At 42.4% G+C, this 19,928-nt stretch overlaps 1 long non-coding RNA gene across 1 annotated transcript in view; it reads left to right on the forward strand.

The window, feature by feature from the left end:
- Window positions 1–18,226, forward strand: part of LOC130290321 (uncharacterized) — a 65,190-nt gene extending 46,964 nt beyond the window's left edge. Inside the window, exon 3 of the long non-coding RNA XR_008847566.1 lies at window positions 17,451–18,226. This is a non-coding gene — a long non-coding RNA (uncharacterized LOC130290321). The remainder of the gene's footprint in view (window positions 1–17,450) is intronic.
- The last annotated feature ends 1,702 nt before the right edge of the window (window positions 18,227–19,928 follow it).

A 19,928-nucleotide genomic window follows, 5' to 3' on the forward strand; every position in this document is an offset into this window, starting at 1 on the left:
GGGGGGGGGGCACATGTGCACTGTAATGCACATCATGTAACAATGTTTAGCACTGATAAGATCACTGTTATTTTCTGTCCTCGCCTCAGGAGCAAAAAGAGCTAGCTCTGTAATGCACATCATGTAACAAGTTTAACACTTAGCTGATCGCTGTTATAAGAGCCTTGTAGTTTGCAGACTTTGTTTAAAGACGTGTTATAATTTATGAAAAGGGACTTGTAAATTTTTTAATAATATTTAATATCATTAAAATAAATAATTACTATACATAAAAGCCAGGTATGAAATCCAGAATCGAGGGTAACTTTTGACACTACATTCTCATGGCTTGAAGGACATTTCCAAAAGAATCTGCATGTCATACTGAATAACAGTATTATTTCACTAACCCAGCACACACCCTATGCGTGTTATAGCAAGGCAAAGTGTTCTACACCCCTAGTGAGGCTCTCTGTAGGCCAGAAATAGAAGTTTTTAATAGCGATTGACCGCAAATGAATTTAGACCGAAACAAATTCTGGGGGAAATTCAGCGAATCGGCCGAATTGAATTTTTCAAAACATTTCTAATCTTAATGTAACTGAATGCATCTAAACAGTTTTAATAGGGACCCTCACAGCACAGGAAACATTATGGCATTATGCTGCCTGGAAGTTCTACCCCCGCCCCCCCCCCCCCCCCCCCCCCCGGACTGTTCCCCTAGCTGTATAGTTCCCCCGCATTAGGTTGTACTTCCTCCACATTAGGTTGGCAATATAAGTCCCCCCACATTAGGTAGGCAGTATAAGTCCCCGCAGATTAGGTTGGCAGTACAGTTCCCCCACATTAGGTTGGAAGTACAGTTCCCCCACATTAGGTTGGCAGTACATTTCCCCCACATTAGGTTGGCAGTACATTTTCCCCACATTAGGTTGGCAGTACATTTCCATCAAATTAGGTTGGCAGTACAGTTCCCCCACATTAGGTGTAGTATAGTTCCCCACATTAGGTGCAGTATAGTTTCCCACATTAGGGGTAGTATAGTTCCCCACATTAGGTGCAGTATAGTTCCCCACAGCCAAAGGCTGTCCAGGCATGCTGGGAGTTGTAGTCTTGCAACATCTGGAGGCACCCTGGTTGGGAAGCTTGGGCAACTTACCGCCTTCCGTAGGATCCAGCGCCGCACGACATTGCCGCGCGACAGTGCCGCCCGAAGATCTCCGTCACCGATCGTTGCTGGAGCCTCGGAAGGGTAAGTGAACGTCTTCGCCGGTCCCCTTCAGCTGTTTAGTTTTGCAACAGCTGGAGGACTACAGTTTACAGACCTCAAACCAGTGGTCTGCAAACTGTGGCCCTCCAGCTGTTGCAAAACTACAACTCCCAGCATGCCTGGACAGCCAAAGGCTGTCCAGGCATGCTGGGAGTTGTAGTCTTGCAACATCTGGAGGCACCCTGGTTGGGAAACACTGTTTTAAGCCAGTGTTTCCCAACAAGGGTGCCTCCAGATGTTGCAAAACTACAACTCCCAGCATGCCTGGACAGCCAAAGGGTGTCCAGGCATGCTGGTAGTTGTAGTCTTGCAACATCTGGAGGCACCCTGGTTGGGAAACCGTTTTGTTTTAGGGGTTGGGCAACTTACCGGCTTCCGTAGGATCCAGCGCTGCACGACACTGCCGCGCGACAGTGCCGCCCGACGATCTCCGTCACCGATCATCGCTGGAGCCTCGGAAGGGTAAGTGAACATCTTCGCCGGTCCCCTTCAGCTGTTTAGTTTTGCAGCAGCTGGAGGACTACAGTTTACAGACCACAAACCAGTGGTCTGCAAACTGTGACCCTCCAGCTGTTGCAAAACTACAACACCCAGCATGCCCTGACAGCCAAAGCTTTTGGCTGTCAGGGCAGGAGCCCTGGCTGACATTACAGTGCGGCCACCCGGGCTCCTCATATGGCCTCCCCGCTACCCCCCCCCCCCCCCCTTGTCTCCCGCCCGGGCTCCTCATATGGCCTCCCCGCTACCCTCACTTATGGGGACACTGATATACATCCCCCCTTGTCTCCCGCCCGCGCCGCTCAGCTCCCGCTGCTACAAGACTACAACTCCCAGCGTGTCCTCACTGTAAGGGCATGCTGGGACTTGTAGTCTTGCAACAGCAGACAGATGAGAGTTGTGTGGCGCTGGCAGGTGAGAGGGGGGGGATGTAAATCACTGCAGTGTCCCTGTAGCGCAGTGAGGGTAGCGGGGAGAAAGTATGTCCAAGCCCGGGCGGCAGTAGCTTTTCCTGCTCCATGTTGGAGCTGGAGTAAATTTAGTCAATTTTTACGGCCGTTGCGACAGTTTATTGCGCAACTGCGACTGTCTCAGTTAATAAATACCTGACCACTGCAAGTAAAAAAATGAAAACTTGCGTAAATCAAGCGGGAACATTTTTTTTTAACTTTCTAGCTCTTGCTAGAGAAAATCGCACGAAAAATAGGGTAGGCGCAATTGCGACAATTTTGCGCCATAAATAGTCAGAAAAAAATAACTAAACTCCTTAGTAAATGCCCCTCATCGATCCCAATAGCAGTTTCGACGCATTTCCAACGTCCGTTTTGACGGATTCATCAGGGAATCAACAAAGCAACTATAGATACAAAACACGTGAGGGTACCACAATGGTAGTAGCTGGATAAGAAAGGCCGATATTGGTCACTGGCCTTACAATCAGAATATAGACAATATAGAGTTCTAATACAAATTAATGTGATGAGATATGATACCATTCATGGAAAACATGTCATGCAGTGAGTAGCTCACTGTGCCCTCTATGTCGTAAAAAATGCATACATGCAGGATATATGAGTACATGCAGGGTATTTTATATAGCTCTCTTGATGATAAGGAAACCAAGATACAATTAGGCCCTGGAATATGAATGATATTACTGCAATATTATTGTAAATGCTAAGAGGAACACTGTTGAAAGGAAAAGCCCTTTCTTCTGGGAATATGAAACAAAATATATTTAAAAAAAAGTTGAAAGTAATTACTGATAGGGTTTGGCTCCTAGCCCCTTATACAGGCTATAGAACAAATGTAAAGCTCTCTAGATGTGTATGTCCACACACATGATAGTGTGCACACACGTCCATGCCTATTGTGGTGGCCCAGTACAGGTGGTGTTTCCCCGTACCTTTCCTGCCCTGTCATGCAGTTTCCCTAAGTGTCCCCAGGGCCCCCGTTCAGTTGTTTCCCCCATGTAAATATGTTGTGTAATATATTATCTGTTGTATCTTTAATAAATGTACCATGTGATTGTTACCCAGGAGGTACTAGTGACCAGCTAACCCAAAAGGTGACCTATGGGCTCCCTGCTAGTCTCCCCCACATGAACCCTGGGTGGAGATAGCTTTTCTCTTTTGTTCCTGAGGTCCAGTGAAGTCAAGTCATCTTATTGTGTGTGTTCAGAACATTGGAGGCCTTGAAGGGGTTTTTCACCATGAGGTGATTTTAGTACGTACCTGGCAGACAGTAATGGACATGCTTAGGAAGGATCTGGGCTTGTCTTGGGGCTAAATGGCTATGTTGTGAGATTACCATAATACTGTGGCTAGCTTTTTGTGAACTGGTATTTCCTGTTTTAGTTTTCTTTTTTTGACTACAAATCCCATAATTCAATTTTCCTTCTTCCCACACATTAGCCACCACACCCATTGAAACATTAATGAGCTGCATCCATTCAAAAGACCTGTGGTTTTCAATCAGGGTGCCTACAGCTGTTGCATTAGTTGCTGATTGATCTCTCTCCCACCAAGCGATCGCTCCACCCATTGAAGCAGACAGGCTCCCTGTCATCAGCTGACTAGTGAGTCAGGTCTCGGCCGCATTGCAACCTGGGAAAAATCTGAGACAACAGTCATTTTGTATGCTTTTAAAAATATATCACACAGAAGAATTGTGAGAAAACCATCAGACACAGGTACAGACACTATATTATAAACTACACTAACTTTACAGCCCCTGTAACATTGTCAAATAAAATAAATTCCTGGAATACCCCTTTAAGTCAAGTCCTGCAGCTACAAGTCAAGTCCTGCAGCCACAAGTCAAGTGCAAAGAAAGCTAAATTCACAGTCCTGTCAGTCAAGTCAAGTCTTCTGTTTATCCAGCATGGACTGCACTAAATTCTCCTGTCTACTACAAGTCTCATCAAATCTGCGAGGTCTCTGTGTCACTGGTCACCTCATTGGGCCCTAGCTGTATTGCATAGACTGTAACAACTGTCTACCCTCAGTAAAGCTACCGTTGTCCGTAACTTGGTGTTGGTGTCTTCATTGCCTCCGTGCCTAGCCCAGGATCCAGCAGTATACCTTCGGGTGGTTAAGGCTAAACCACACCCTGGCCTCACGAACACAAGGGGTTATTACCATCTGCCCCTAGGGCAACAACATCTGCCCTGCACCATACACCCTGCCATTAACACACTACCATTCAGGCTTTCATAGAGAGACAACCCCTCTTGGAGGTAACCAGACAGTACACCCACTTAACCCCTTAAGGACGCAGCCCTTTTTCACCTTAAGGACTGAGCCCTTTTTCGCAATTCTGACCACCGTCACTTTACAAATTAATAACGCGAAAACGCTTTTAACGAATATTCTGATTCTGAGATTGTTTTTTCGTGACATATTCTACTTTATTTTGGTGGTAAATTTTCAGCGTTACTTGCATCCTTTTTTGGTGAAAGATCCCAAAATTTCATGAAAATTTTGCATTTTTCTAACTTTGAAGCTCTCTAATTGTAAGGAAAATGGATATTCCAAATAAATTTTATTTTTATTCACAAATACAATATGTCCACTTTATGTTGGCATCATAAAATGGACATACTTTTGCTTTTTGAAAAAATTAGAGGGCTTCAAAGTAGAGCAGCAATTTTCAAAAATGTCATGAAAATTGCTAAATCTGAAGGGACAGATGTTACAGAACTACAACTCCCAGCATGCCTGGGCAGTCGAGGCATGCTGAGAGTTGTAGTTTGGCAACATCTGGAGGGCTACTGTTTGGGCACCACTGTAACAGTGATCTCCAAACTGACCCTCCAGATGTTGCAAAACTACAACCCCCAGCATGCCCAGACAGCCTTTGGCTCTCCTGGCATGCTGGGAGTTGCAGTTTGGCCCCCCTAGTGGTTGCCACAGTAAAGATCGATTTACTTTCACTTTCAATTCCCCCCCCCCCCCCCCGCCCCCCACTGTCGATTCCCTACCTGATCAGGATGCTGCAGGCTCCAGCGAAGATCCCAGGTCCCCAGGCATCTTCTCCTGCAGGTACGGCCTCCATCTTCTTCCCAGAGCCCCTCGACATCCAGGGACGAGTACATGCAAGGTATATTACATATCTTTCTTTATGATAAGAAATCCGAGAAACAATTAGGCCCTGGAATTTGAATGATATTACAGTAATATGATAATATGTAAATGCTAAATGGAGCACTGTTGGAAGGAAGAGAGCCCTTTTTTTCTGGGAATATGAGACAAAATATATGTCAAAAAAGGTGATAGCAATTACTGATAGGGTTTGGCTCCTAGCCCCTTATACAGGCTATAGAACAAATGTAATGCTCTCTAGATGTGTCCAAGCACATCCATGCCTACTATTCAGGCTTTTTTTGAATGCTTAACCTCTTAAGGACGCAGGGCGTATGGATACGCCCTGCATTCCGAGTCCTTAAGGACGCAGGGCGTATCCATACGCCCGTGGGAATTCCGGTCCCCACCGCTAGCCGATTGGGGACCGGAGCCGGATGCCTGCTGCCATGGCAACCCCCTGTCCTGCGCTGCCATTGGTCAGAACTCCGTTTTGAGTAATGGCAGGGGATAGGAGTAGATCGCAGCTTTGCGATCTCACTCCAATCCTTTAGGCTGATCGGGGTTGTTGCTGACAACTCCGATCAGCCCTATTTTCCGGGTGATCGGGTCACCAGAGACCCGATCAGCCCGGAATTGGAGAAAATCGCATGTCTGAATTGACATGCGATTTTCTCCGATCGCCGACATGGGGGGTCTCAGGACCCCCCCTGGGCGATGTGCCAGGGTGCCTGCTGAATGATTTCAGCAGGCATCCGGCTCCGGTCCCCAATCGGCTAGCGGTGGGGACCGGAATTCCCACGGGCGTATGGATACGCCCTGCGTCCTTAAGGACTCGGAATGCAGGGCGTATCCATACGCCCTGCGTCCTTAAGAGGTTAAGCATTCAAAAAAAGCCTGAATAGTAGGCATGGATGTGCTTGGACACATCTAGAGAGCATTACATTTGTTCTATAGCCTGTATAAGGGGCTAGGAGCCAAACCCTATCAGTAATTGCTATCACCTTTTTTGACATATATTTTGTCTCATATTCCCAGAAAAAAAGGGCTCTCTTCCTTCCAACAGTGCTCCATTTAGCATTTACATATTATCATATTACTGTAATATCATTCAAATTCCAGGGCCTAATTGTTTCTCGGATTTCTTATCATAAAGAAAGATATGTAATATACCTTGCATGTACTCGTTTTATATCCTGCATGTACTTGTTTATACAAGATATAGAGGGCACTGTGAGCTACTTACTGCATGACATGTTTTCCATGAATGATATAATATTTCATTACATTCATTTGAATTAGAACTCTCTATTGTCTATATTCTGATTATAAGGCCAGGTCAGACTGACCAATATCACCCTTGCTTATCCAGCTACTACCATTGTAGTACCCTCACAGGTTTTGTATCTATGGTTGCTTTGTTGGTTCCCTGATGAATCCGTCATCACCGGATGGTGGAAATGCGTCAGAACTGCTATTGGGATCAATATGATTTTAGATTTTTCTCTAGTATCTGATTGTGTACCAGTGAAATGTGGTTTTTATATCACTACACACATGGTTATTGTTTTTTTGTATCTTTGAATGTCCTGGCGGTCAAAGACGGTGGAGCACTTTAAGTCACCCATCTGTATTATTTTCTATCCTGCTGTTTATTATTTCTTCCCTCACTTACATAGGTCAGGGAATGGCACTGTGGCTGAGGCCACCCTGTTAAGGAGGTGGGTCCCTCAAAAGGCAGGGACAGAGGGGCGAGGTGTATAGATCCAGAGTGCACTTACCCTTACCCCCATTCCGGTTTCCTGACCATTAATACTTCAGCAAAGTATTTATCCATATGACCATGGTACTAGCTGTATAGGTCCACTATCATACCTAACATTCTCATCACTGTTACAACTACATTCTTTCGTGGCTTGTGACCCCTGGGACATTTCATTGTAATTGTTTTGGGGTGGAGTGTTCACGATTGCTTTAACACGCTGTTTGGCTGATTTTAGTTGTGAGTTAAGGTTATGTTTTAGGGCTGCATTACTATTCAAATAACATACTTTATTTCAGTGAAATAACATGCCAACATGAACAGAGTACAGGTCTAATCACTAAAACAGAACAGCACCTGAAGATATCTTATATATCCTCCCAGTGCTGAAGTCAAGAAGGTTAACTCTTCCCATCCCAGGGAGAATTAACAAAGAAACTGTTCAGACATAAACAATGTCTGAACAGGACCCAAAGCAGAAAATACACAATACAGATAAACAGACATTACAGTGCGTCAGTGAGACCTGCTTATAGTTAAATGCATCCAAGACTGCGTCACTTCACTGCCACTGCACAACAGCATGGGCAAGGTGACAGCCCAGGGTGACGGCCCATAAATAATGGGCATTTAAATAGCGGGGGGGCACAGCCTGAGCCATGGTCCCCTGTGGCCCCTCTCTGGAGATGCCACTCCTGCCAAACCCAGTTCCTTCTAAGCAGAACCTGGTTCTCATTTCCTGTGTGACATTTTATCAGCATCTGCCATACCTCCCCTTATCTCAAATAAATGGTCTTTGCTTTGATCTTACATATGAACATCATCACTTGCACTACTGGCTTTGGATGTCTGCATTTGCTAACCACATATGATATAGAAATTGCAGTACAACTGATAAGGATCGACCGAGTGGGGGCTTTCAAATGTGCTTGACTGTGCTGCTATACACTTTGCCAAGTGTCGACACAAAAAGATATACACCACATAGGATATGTTGGTATTCACTCTTTCTGGGCAGGAAGCTCTGCTGCTCCCAAAAGAGTTCTGCTTTATTACAGGAAGTAAATTTGGTTTTTACATTGTACAAAGAAGGAAGGTGCATTATGACATCACAATTAGCATATTGCATTCTGATCATTTGAGCGTGGCGTAGCATAAGTCATTATCTTGCAAGTCCTCTTAGCTTAAGATTTCAGCATCTTTCCACAAAGTCCAATGTTTAGACGTCTTGTATCCATAGTCTCCATCTCAAGGCTCTAGTCTTAATTACAGGCAAAGCGATAAGTTGAAATGTTTGCATTTAGCATTTTGATGTATCTAGGTTAAAGGGTAAGGGAACAGATATTTTTCCAGCAGCAATGGCATTTAAATATTAATATATTGACCAGTCATTAGAAACATAAGGGTCATCCCTATCACAACTACCATTTGAATACTTATCTCTTCCTAATGAAAACCATTGTCAATTTTGGAACACACCTTGCTATTTCTCATCTAAGGGTACGTTCACACGAGCGGATTTGCAGCGTATGTTAAGCTGCGGATCCGCTGGTGAAGGCCCACTCTATGCTGTATTTACATGTGCCTGCTCGTAGCTGCAATATGCCGCGACGAGCAGACACCCTGCAGCGATGTGCGCGGCGTACTAGCACATCGCGGCCACTCTCCCTGCTCTGAGCTAGGCTGAGAGCTCCCGCAATGTGCAAGTATACTGCAACTCGCACATCGCAGTGTGTCTGCTCATAGCAGCGTATTGCCGCTACGAGCAGGCACATGTAAAGACAGCATAGAGCGGGCCCTCGCCAACTGATCCACAGCGAAATATGCTGCAAAAATCCGCTCATGTGAACGTACCCTAACAGAAATAAAATTGTAGCTCACTTTTGTGTCCCTGTCCAATAGGCTGTACCTTCTGTCCTACTTACCACAACAATGCTGTTCCAATTTGCCTAGCTCAAGGTCACTTCTCACTTTGGATGCCATGCCCGGCCACCCACTGTACAGGAAATTGCAGCAGGGTCCCATTTCAACATTATAATAGTATACACACAATGTTGTACGTATATTGGTCAGAGCATCGTCCAGACAAAGGTGTGCCCAGTGCCCCTTGGCCCCTGGCGAAGTGCTGTATCAGTGACACCCCCTATACCGCTCACCCTCCTCACCCCCTGAACGTGTGCATCAACGCCCTACCCCTCCTTTCCCATATAGTTAAATTAAAGGGGTACTCCGTCCCTATACATCTTATCCCCTATCCAAAGGCAGGTATATATGCAAGTATTTAAATGCATCTTTAGTTAGATCGACCCCCCTCTCGCCCAAGTAGGTTAATATGTTGGTAGGTAGGTAATTAGCTTTGTAGGTAAGTGGGTATGTAGCTACGTAGGTAAGAAGCAAGGTAGCTTGGTAGATAAATAGCTAGGTAGGTAGTTATGTGGGTAGGTAGCCAGGAAGCTAGGTAAGTAGCTATGTAGATAGGTGGGTACATAGGTAGTTAGACAGGTAAGTAGGTAGGTAGCCAGGTACGTAAAAAGGTAAGTAGTTAGGTAGGTAAATAAATAAGTAGGTAGGCAGCCAGGTAAGTAGCTAGCTAGGTATATAAGTAGGTACGTAGGTAATTAAGTAGGTGGCCAGCTTCTCCCCCGCCCACCCCATGCCCCTCCAAGATGCCAGGATGAAAAATGCAAAAAACTAAACTAATCTTACTTCATGTCCTACGCAGCAATATTTGCCACAATACAGCCTGGCCACGTCTTCATTCCTCCACAATGCAGGCGCTGATGAGTGAAGTCCCCTACACTGCATTGGTTATAGTGTAGAGTGCAAGTCCTATGGCTCACACTCTGAGAAAACGTTCATCTGTAGAATACATACAATTGACCACCGAGGTGGTCACTTAAACCCTTTAAAAATAAAGATAGGAAATAACTTTAAATGATATGCCTTTTTAAAATTAAAAACCTGAACCCACAGGTCTCATGAGTATGTATTTTCACACAATATCAACATATTAGTGTGCACACAAGACTTTGTATTTGGGTGGTGTGGTTGCAGTCCACACTCAACTCACTGGACCTAGAAGGGTTAACTTATTGCATAAACTCCTCTGACATTTTACCACACACAGTGGCCCTTATTTACTAAGAGTGGAGTGTAGGTTTCTTTGTGGGTTTTAATTTCCTACAATTTATTTTCCACGGTATTTACTAAGGTTTCCCTACATTTTCCACTTTCCATACACTTTGCTTTTTTTTACACCTGCTCTGATCTGTAGGGTTTTCCTCAGTTCAAATCCACCACATTTTATGTGGAAACCTTAGTAAATATGTTGGGTTTTTGTGAAAATGTCAGGAACACGCCCCTTTTTGGTGACCACACCTCCTTTCCCCAGCGGCAATGCCCCTTTTTCTGGTTTTCTCAGCAAAATGGAGAGTTAGTCGGGGTTTTTTCAATTCTGGCGCAAATTCTGGTGCAAAATCTGGCACGGGTTTGCAATAGTAAATGAGGCCCAGTGGCTTTTTCCAGAACAATATGGTTTGTTGCTCTTAAGAAAACCAGTGTGTGGTGAAACACCATGGGGGATGGGTGGTTGTAGGCTTGGGGGATTTTTGTGTGGACTGCAGCACCACAACTCAAATACTGTTAGTATGCACTCATAAGATGCAGATTGTGTGGCGTTTAAAAAAAAAATAGTGGGTTTTTGTCTTTGGCGTTTTTTTCCCCATGTGTTTTTTTTTTATGACAAGTCATGTGATTCTATTATAAAAATGAGGGCGGAAAAGCGCCAGTGGCATTTAGACTTCTATGGGAAAAGCCAAGGTGACACCAGTAGGAAAAAAAACCTGAATCCACCACCATTCACAGCAGATATCAATATTCCCCTCCCTATAAAATGACCTCTGAAAAGTTCACAGAGATTGCTTAGTAATGTCTTCAATTTATCTGAATGGGACAGGTCCTGTCTATTGATGTCTATGTCCATGGGTCCTGCTGTAAAGCGAATAGATTTAAAAAAATATCAGGCAAGACAGCAGCCACCATAATAATGTACAAATAATTACAGAAAATAGAAACTGATTAGGAAAAAAAAAAGAACACCTTTCACCATCTGCCTGTAATCAGGAAAAATCTAGTACATATATTCCCTTTAAACATAATCAAAACTGCATGACAGTTCCCAAAAAATCTTCATTAACCTATATTTCTACTAGTTTTTTTTTTTATTTTAATGGGGAAAAAAAAAAAGGCAAATTCATCACGCAGCATTTCTTGGGGTAAAAATGCCACAGTCAAATGTTAGCTGGAGTGAAAAACCAAACTCGCTTGCTGTTTTTTTTTTTTCTTAGCCAAAAAACACAAACGAAGAGTGGAAAAATGGCAAAGTGGCAGTTTTTTAAAATCACAGCATGCTGAGATTATGGCGTTTTTTCCGGGAATCTTAGTGTTTTTATTTTTATTTTCCCATAGACTTCTATGGAAATACAATTTGGGTTAAACATCTGGTGTTTTCCCCCTAATTATTCAATAGAATTCCTTGAATTATGCAGGGAAAAAAAACAACAACAAAAAATGCTGAGACTAAAACTCACTATAAAAAAAAAAATGCCCCAAAAACTGCATCTGTGACTCTTTTTTTCAGGACAGGTTTCTGCTGTACAAAGTTGCAAATATTGGAGAAAATCATGTTTGGTCTGGGGTGTGAAATTAGGAGGTTTGGTCAGGATTGTATATTAAGTTAGGGTTCTGCACTGGGGTTTAACCTCTTCAGGACACAGGGCGTATGGATACGCCCTGCATTCCGAGTCCTTAAGGACACAGGGCGTATCCATATGCCCATGGGAAATCTGGTCCCCACCACTAGCCGGTTGGGGACCGGAGCCGGATGCCTGCTGAAATCATTCAGCAGGCACCCCGGCACATTGCCCGTGGGGTCCTGAGACCCCCCCATGTCGGTGATCGGAGAAAATCGCATGTCAATTCAGACATGCGATTTTCTCCAATTCCGGGCTGATCGGGTCTCTGGTGACCCGATCACCCGGAAAATAGGGCTGATCGGAGTTGTCAGCAACAGCCCCGATCAGCCTAAGGGATAGGAGTGAGGTCGCAGAGCTGCGATCTCCTCCTATCCCCTGCCATTAGCAAAATGGAGTTCTGACCAATGGAGGCGCAGGACAGGGGGTTGCCATGGCAACCCCCGTTCTGCCCGCCCCTGGATGTCGAGGGGATCTGGGAAGAAGATGGATGCCGTACCTGTAGGATAAGATGCCTGGGGACCTGGGATCTTCGCTGGAGCCTGCTGGAGACTGGATCAGGTAGGGAATCGTCGTGGGGGGGGGATTGAAAGTGAAAGTAAAACGATCTTTACTGTGGCAACCACTAGGAAGGCCAAACTGCAACTCCCAGCATGCCCAGACAGCCAAAGGCTGTCTGGGCATGCTGGGAGTTGTAGTTTTGCAACATCTGGAGGGTCACAGTTTGGAGACCACTGTTCCAGTGGTGCCCAAATGGTAGCCCTCCAGATGTTGCCAAACTACAACTCTCAGCATGCCTCGACTGCCCAGGCATGCTGGGATTTGTAGTTCTGTAACATCTGTCCCTTCAGATTTAGCAATTTTCATGAAATTTTTGAAAATTGCTGCTCTACTTTGAAGGCCTTTTTTTCAAAAAGGAAAAATATGTCCATTTAATTATGCCAACATAAAGAGGACATATTGTGTTTGTGAAGAAAAAAAAATTTATTTGGAATATCCATTTTCCTTACAATTAGAGAGCTTCAAAGTTAGAAAAATTCTAAATTTTCAAAATTTTCGTGAAATTATGGTATTTTTCACCAAAAAAGGATGCAAGTAACGCCGAAATTTTACCTCCAAAATAAAGTAGAATATATCATGAAAAAATAATCTCAGAATCAGAATATTCGGTAAAAGAGTTTCCGCGTTATTAATACGTAAAGTGACAGTGGTCAGAATTGCGAAAAAGTGCTCAGTCCTTAAGGTGAAAAAGGGCTGGGTCCTTAACCCTTAAGGACTCAGACAATTAAATTTTTACGTTTTCATTTTTTCCTCCTCGCCTTCTAAAAATCATAACTCTTTTATATTTTCATCCACAGACTAGTATGAGGGCTTGTTTTTTGCGCGACCAGTTATCCTTTGTAATGACATCACTTATTATATCATAAAATGTATGGCGCAAACAAAAAACACTATTTTTGTGGGGAAATGAAAACGAAAAACGCAATTTTGCTAATTTTGGAAGGTTTCGTTTTCACACCGTACAATTTATGGTAAAAATGACATGTGTTCTTTATTCTGAGGGTCAATACGATTAAAATGATACCCATTATTACGTACTTTTATGTTATTGTTGCGCTTAAAAAAAATCACAAACTTTTTAACCAGATTAGTACGTTTATAATCCCTTTATTTTGATGACCTCTAACTTTTTTATTTTTCCGTATAAGCGGCGGTATGGAGGCTCATTTTTTGCACCATGATCTTTACTTTTTTTTGATACCACATTTGCATATAAAAAACTTTTAATACATTTTTTATAATTTTTTTTAATAAAATGTATTAAAAAAGTAGGAATTTTGGACTTTTTTTTTTCGTTCACGCCGTTCACCGTATGGGATCATTAATATTTTATTTTAATAGTTCGGACATTTATGCACGCGGCGATACTAAATATGTCTATAAAAAAATTTTTTTTTTACGCTTTTTGGGGGTAAAATAGGAAAAAGCGGACGTTTTACTTTTTTTATTGGGGGAGGGGATTTTTCACTTTTTTTTTACTTTTACATTTTTTTACATTTTTTTTACACTTGAATAGTCCCCATAGGGGACTATTCATAGCAATACCATGATTGCTAATACTGATCTGTTCTATGTATAGGACATAGAACAGATCAGTGTTATCGGTCATCTTCTGCTCTGGTCTGCTCGATCACAGACCAGAGCAGGAGACGCCGGGAGCCGGACGGAGGAAGGTGAGGGGACCTCCGTGCGCCGTTCTGAATAATCGGATCCCCGCAGAAGCGCTGAGGGCGATCCGATCATTCATTCAAATCGCGCACTGCCGCATATGCCGCATATGCCGGGATCTGTATTGATCCCGGCACCTGAGGGGTTAATGGCGGACGCCCGCGAGATCGCGGGTGTCGGCCATTGCCGGCGGGTCCCTGGCTGTGAACAGCAGCCGGGATCAGCTGCGCATGACACGGGCATCGCTCCGATGCCCGCGGTTATGCACAGGACGTAAATGTACGTCCTGGTGCGTTAAGTACCACCGCACCAGGACGTACATTTACGTCCTGCGTCCTTAAGGGGTTAATTTAATTGAAAGGCCTGTTCTGCGGTTTTATTCAATTGTGAACATGAACTGTGATCATGAATTCTATGTGCACTGCTTTGCTGTCAATGGTGGCGCTGCATCTCTACACCATCCTATCGCCAAAATATTTTGTGCCGGACGGAGATTCGGTAGTATGAATGAAACCTTATATTTCCAATTACATTTAATTAAACATCTGGCTTAGGTTTAAAAAAGGTACCAAAAGATGCCACAAAAGCTTCATTTTTGGCTTCGTTCCTGGGGTATGTTTAAACTGTGTGTGTGTGTATATATATACTATAATAATATATCTATTTTAATTTAGTATACAAATAAAAGGTTGCAGCAGCACTCTTGGTCAAAAAATGGAGACTCAGTGCACTTTTTGATTAAAATGTGTCCCCATTCACCACGTGGAGGTGGCCTCACTTCGGATGGGATCCTAACACGTTCACTCTACTTACCTCTGCTGGGCATATGGCCTCTGACTGGGTTATACGCAGGATCCACTATCAATTTAAAGGGGTTATCCAGGAATTTAAAAACAGAGATAATTTTGTTCAAAGACTGCACCCTGTCTGTCCCCAGATTGGTGTGGTCTGCAGCTCAGTTCCATTGAAGTGAATGGAACCATGTTGTAATACCACACCCAAAGAGGAGACAGACAGTGAGCAGTCTTTGAAAGAAATTAGTCCTGTTTTTGTCACGCAACTGAATGTGGGCTGTCGAGAAACTGGATGTGGATCTTTTACCTGTGTGGCTGATGACTCGGACCGTATCGGGGAGCGGAGTCTAAGGTGCCGCTGGTCTTCACCAGAGCCCGCCGCAAAGCAGGATGGATTTGCTGCGGCAGGCGACACCCAGGTCGCTACCCCCAACACAGCTCAACCACACAGTTAACTGAGTAAAGCGGGGTACCAGAGGATGAGGCAGAGGCGTAGTCAATGTAGCAGAAGGTCTAGGCAGGCGGCAGAGGTTCGGAGTCAAGAAACGTAGCAGGAAGGTCTGGAAACACGGGTAGGCAAAACAGGCAATGGGAACGCTTTCTCTTAGGCAATGAGCACTTAAGATCTGGCAGGGGGGTGTGGGAGGTGCAAAAAACGTATAATATGGTGACAGGTGAATACACTAATTATGGGCGCACTGGCCCTTTAAATTTCAAAGCTACGGTTCAGTTTTGTACTTTCGTTTTTTCCACCTCACCTCCTAAAAATCATACCACTTTCAATTTTCCACTTACAGACCCATATGAAAGCTTGTTTTTTGCGCCACCAATTGTACTTTGTAATTACATCAATCATTTCACCCGAAAATCTACGGCAAAACAAAAAAATATGTATTTGTGGGGCAAAATTGAAAAAAAAAACCCCTCCATTTTGTAAGTTTTGGGGGCTTCTGATTCTGCGCAAAGCAATTTTCGGTAAAAATTATCTTATCTTTATTCTATACGCTTACAGTGATACCCGAATTTTGTTTTATTTTAATTTTGTTTTTATTTTGTTTTACTTCTTTAAAAAAAATTATAACTTTTTGTTGGAAAGTTAGCATGTTTAAAAAGTCCTCTTCTGACCCCTATAATTTTTTCATTTTTCTGTATACAGGGATGTTGGAGGTCTCATGATCTGTAGTTTTTATTGGTACCATTTTTTTTTTGATGGGACTTTTTGATCGCTTTTTATAAATTTTTTAGGGTATACAAAGTGACCAAAAATATGCAATTTTGGACTTTGGTATTTTTTTACGTATACGCGCCGTTGTCCGTGTGCTTTAATTAATGTTATATTTTATAGTTCGGACATTTATACTTGTGGCGATAGCACATATGTTTATGTTTATTTTGTTGACATGTTTATATTTTTTTATGGGAAAAGGGGAGTGATTGAAACTTTATTTAGGGAAGGGATTAACTCCCATTTATTAACTTTTTTGTCCCCATAGGGGAAAATTATTAGATTGCATACACTGTTCAATGCTATGCCATAGCATAGTATTGATCAGAGTTATCTGTACTTCATTACTCCAGCCTGCTGAGGCTGATTGGAGCATTGAAAAATCGATCGGCCGGCAAGGAGGCAGGTAAGGGCCCTCCCGCCGTCCTCTCAACTGATCGTGACATTGCTATTTCCCCACGATGATCCCAATCAGCTCTGCTAAGCTCCCGGAAGTGTATTTTCAGCATTTTAGACACTGCAATAAACTTTGATCGATGCGTCTGAAGGGTTAATGCCAGGCATCATCCTGATCACCCTGTCCGGCATTAGCTGCAAATCCTGGCTGCTGATAGCAGCCTGGACCAAACAGATATGAAGCGAGCTCAGCTCCTGAACTCGCTTCATAGACCTGCCTCACAGCCGCGCCGTATATATCCAACGCTGGACGCTTTGGGGTCAAAAAAACTCCTGTGAACAGGAAGGGGTGCATGGCTATGGAGGGTTGCCACTCCTCCTCACTTGTATTGCAAGAAACACAAAGATCCGTGCACGTGGCAGAAGGAAGAAGACCAGACCAGAAGAAAGAACAGCTGTAGCAGTGCAACGGGGGAACTGAGGGAGGAAGGTGAGTTAAAGGGGTACTCCGGTGGAAATGATTTTTTTTTAATCCACTGGTGCCAGAAAGTTATACAGATCTGTACATTAATTCTATTTAAAAATCCTAATCCTTCCAGTACTTATCAACTGCTGTATGCTCCACAGGAAGTTAAGTTATTCTTTTCTGTCTGACCACATTGCTCTCTGCTGACACCTCTCTCCATGTCAGGAACTGCTCCTGCTCTGGACAGTTCCTGACATTGACAGAGGTGTCAGCAGAGAGCACAGTGGTCAGACAGAAAAGAACAACTCCACTTCCTCTGTAGTATACAGCAGCTGATTAAGCAGTAGTCTTAAGTCTCTAAACATATAATTCATAATACTACACAGTTTAATGTCTGTTGGAACGTCTGTTACTAAGTAAAATGTACAGCAAACATAAGAAAAAATATATTAACCTAAAAAAGTTCATAGCATTAAGAACAGTTTATTTTACTCCACAGGTTGCTTGCTAATACTGCAGAAGTGACCTGTAAAAAGAACAAGTAATAACAGTAGCAAAAAAGTAACAACAAGAAAGGAATGAACATTTCTGTCATCAGCAGCAGCCCCCACAGGAGTACACAGAGCACCACAGCTAGAAGTCACAATGCATATTTTCTTTTTTTTAACTCAAAGCTTTCATGTTAATAAGCCAATTGAAAGCATAGTTTATCCATTCTCTATAACTACTTGCACAATGTAAATGGTTTTTAACAAAAAAGTAAAAAAAAAAATATTTTCAGTGTACAATTCTATGCTGAATTGTACACTGAAAATATTTTTTTACTTTTTTTTGTACGTTATTTTGTAAACTTTTTCCAATGGCAAACAAGCAACAAAAAATGTATGCAACCTATACATGGCCCAGTAATAGTGTCCATATACCTTAGATTAAAGTCGGTCAATCCTGCTAAATAAGTGTATAACTCATTGTACTCCTGACTTTCCACCGACAGATAATGTGTAAAGAGTAGGGTCGGACAGTTATTGAAAATGTATGGCCATCTTAAGACTTTTTTTTTTTCTATAAATAGTTTATTAATATTACAAGGAATTGAGATTGTATCTGTGTAAACAATGAGCAGGTCACTCAGGGAATCACTAGTACAAGGTATCTGGGGTGGAGCATTATTATACCCAACCAGACCCCTATATGGGTGTTGTACAGTGATATTATTGGTTATACTAGTATGTGTAGTATGTATGTGGAGAGATTATTTGGCCCTTGTATATTTTATTAAGTGCATAAAAATTATTTGGGGCAGGGCTGAACTATTTATTTCTACAGGTTTTATGATAACGTTATATCCAGGGGAGTTCTGTAAATGTTTACCTAAGCCGGTCATATTGTAAAGGTTGTTTATTTATTTTATAGCTCTGTTGTCTTCCATTTGTTTTGGTTATGGGGGACAAAACATATGATGTGGGGCTCATGCCCCTGATGTTCATGCCCCTTTGTGCTGATCAGTGGGGGTCTCCATGCTAGTACAATTTGAGACACTATATTGGTAAGTTATATGTGTTGGGGTGATAGTTGTTAGAGATGAGCGAACTTTTGAAAAATTGGATTCGGCCAATTTGCAGAGTTTTCCGAAAAAATTTGTTTCGGGTCAAATTTATTCATGGCGAATCAGTATTAAAAACGTCTATTTCTGGCCTACAGAGAGTCTCAATAGGGGTGTAGAACAGTTTGCTTTGTTCTAACACACATAGGGAGTGTGCTGTGTTAGTGAAATAATACTGTTATTCAGCATGACATGCAGATTACAGGCATCACTATTAGAATCACTGGCACAGAGCGTCTAAATGTGGCAGCAGGGAGACCATAAGGCATAAATGATTTTTAGATGTTTAGATTTTTTATTGTAATTTTTTATTTAATTTAATTTGAATTTACTTTTTCCAGTGGAGTACCCCTTTAAGGATTGTGAAGCCCTATTGTCCACTCATGCTGCCGCCACCTCCAGGCTGTGCCATTCAGACACTATATGGTCTCCTCATGTTGCCACAAACTCAAGGCACTGTGGTCAGTCAGAAAGGAAATTCAAAAAGAAAAGAACTTCCTGTGGCTCATACAGCAGCTGATATGTACTGGAAGGATTAAGATTTTTTTAATAGAAGTAATTTACAAATCTGTTTAACTTTCTGGCACCACTTGATTTTTTTCCAGTGGAGTACCCATTTAAGATTAAAAGATGCATTTTAAAATTGAAATTGAAGATTTATGGTAGCTAGTGTTACCATAAAATATTTTTAGGTAATGTCCTAGGCCCAGCTGCATCAGTAAACCATATAGTGGCTGAATGGCACAGCCTAGAGCTGGCGGCAGCATGAGTAGACAATAGGGCTTCACAATCCCTAAGATTAAAAGATTAATTTTAAAATTGAAGATTTTAAAATTGAAATTTAACCCCTTAAGGACACAGGGTTTTTCTGTTTTTGCATTTTCAATTTTTTCCTCATCACCTTCTAAAAATCATAACGCTTTCAATTTTGCACATAAATTCATTGTGCGACAAAATTGAAAAATAAAATATAATTTTGTAATTTTTGGGGGCTTCCGTTTCTACGCAGTGCATTTTTTGGTACACATTATCTTTATTCTGTAGGTCCATACACTTAAAATGATACCCTACTTATATAGGTTGGATATTGTCGTACTTCGGAAAAAAATCATAACTACATGCAGGAAAATGTATATGTTAAAAATTCTCATCTTCTAACCCCTATAACTTTTTTTTCTGCATTCAGGACTCATTTCTTGCGCCGCGTTGTGAAGTTTTCATCGGTACCATTTTCGTATTGATCGGACTTTTTGATCGCTTTCTATTCATTTTTTCATGATATAAAAAGTGACCAAAAATACGCTATCTTGGACTTTGGAATTTTTTTGCGCGTATGCCATTGACCGTGCAATTTAATTAATGATATATTTTTAT

Source organism: Hyla sarda, chromosome 1 (genome assembly GCF_029499605.1).
Source record: "Hyla sarda isolate aHylSar1 chromosome 1, aHylSar1.hap1, whole genome shotgun sequence".
Taxonomy (NCBI): Eukaryota; Metazoa; Chordata; class Amphibia; order Anura; family Hylidae; genus Hyla; species Hyla sarda.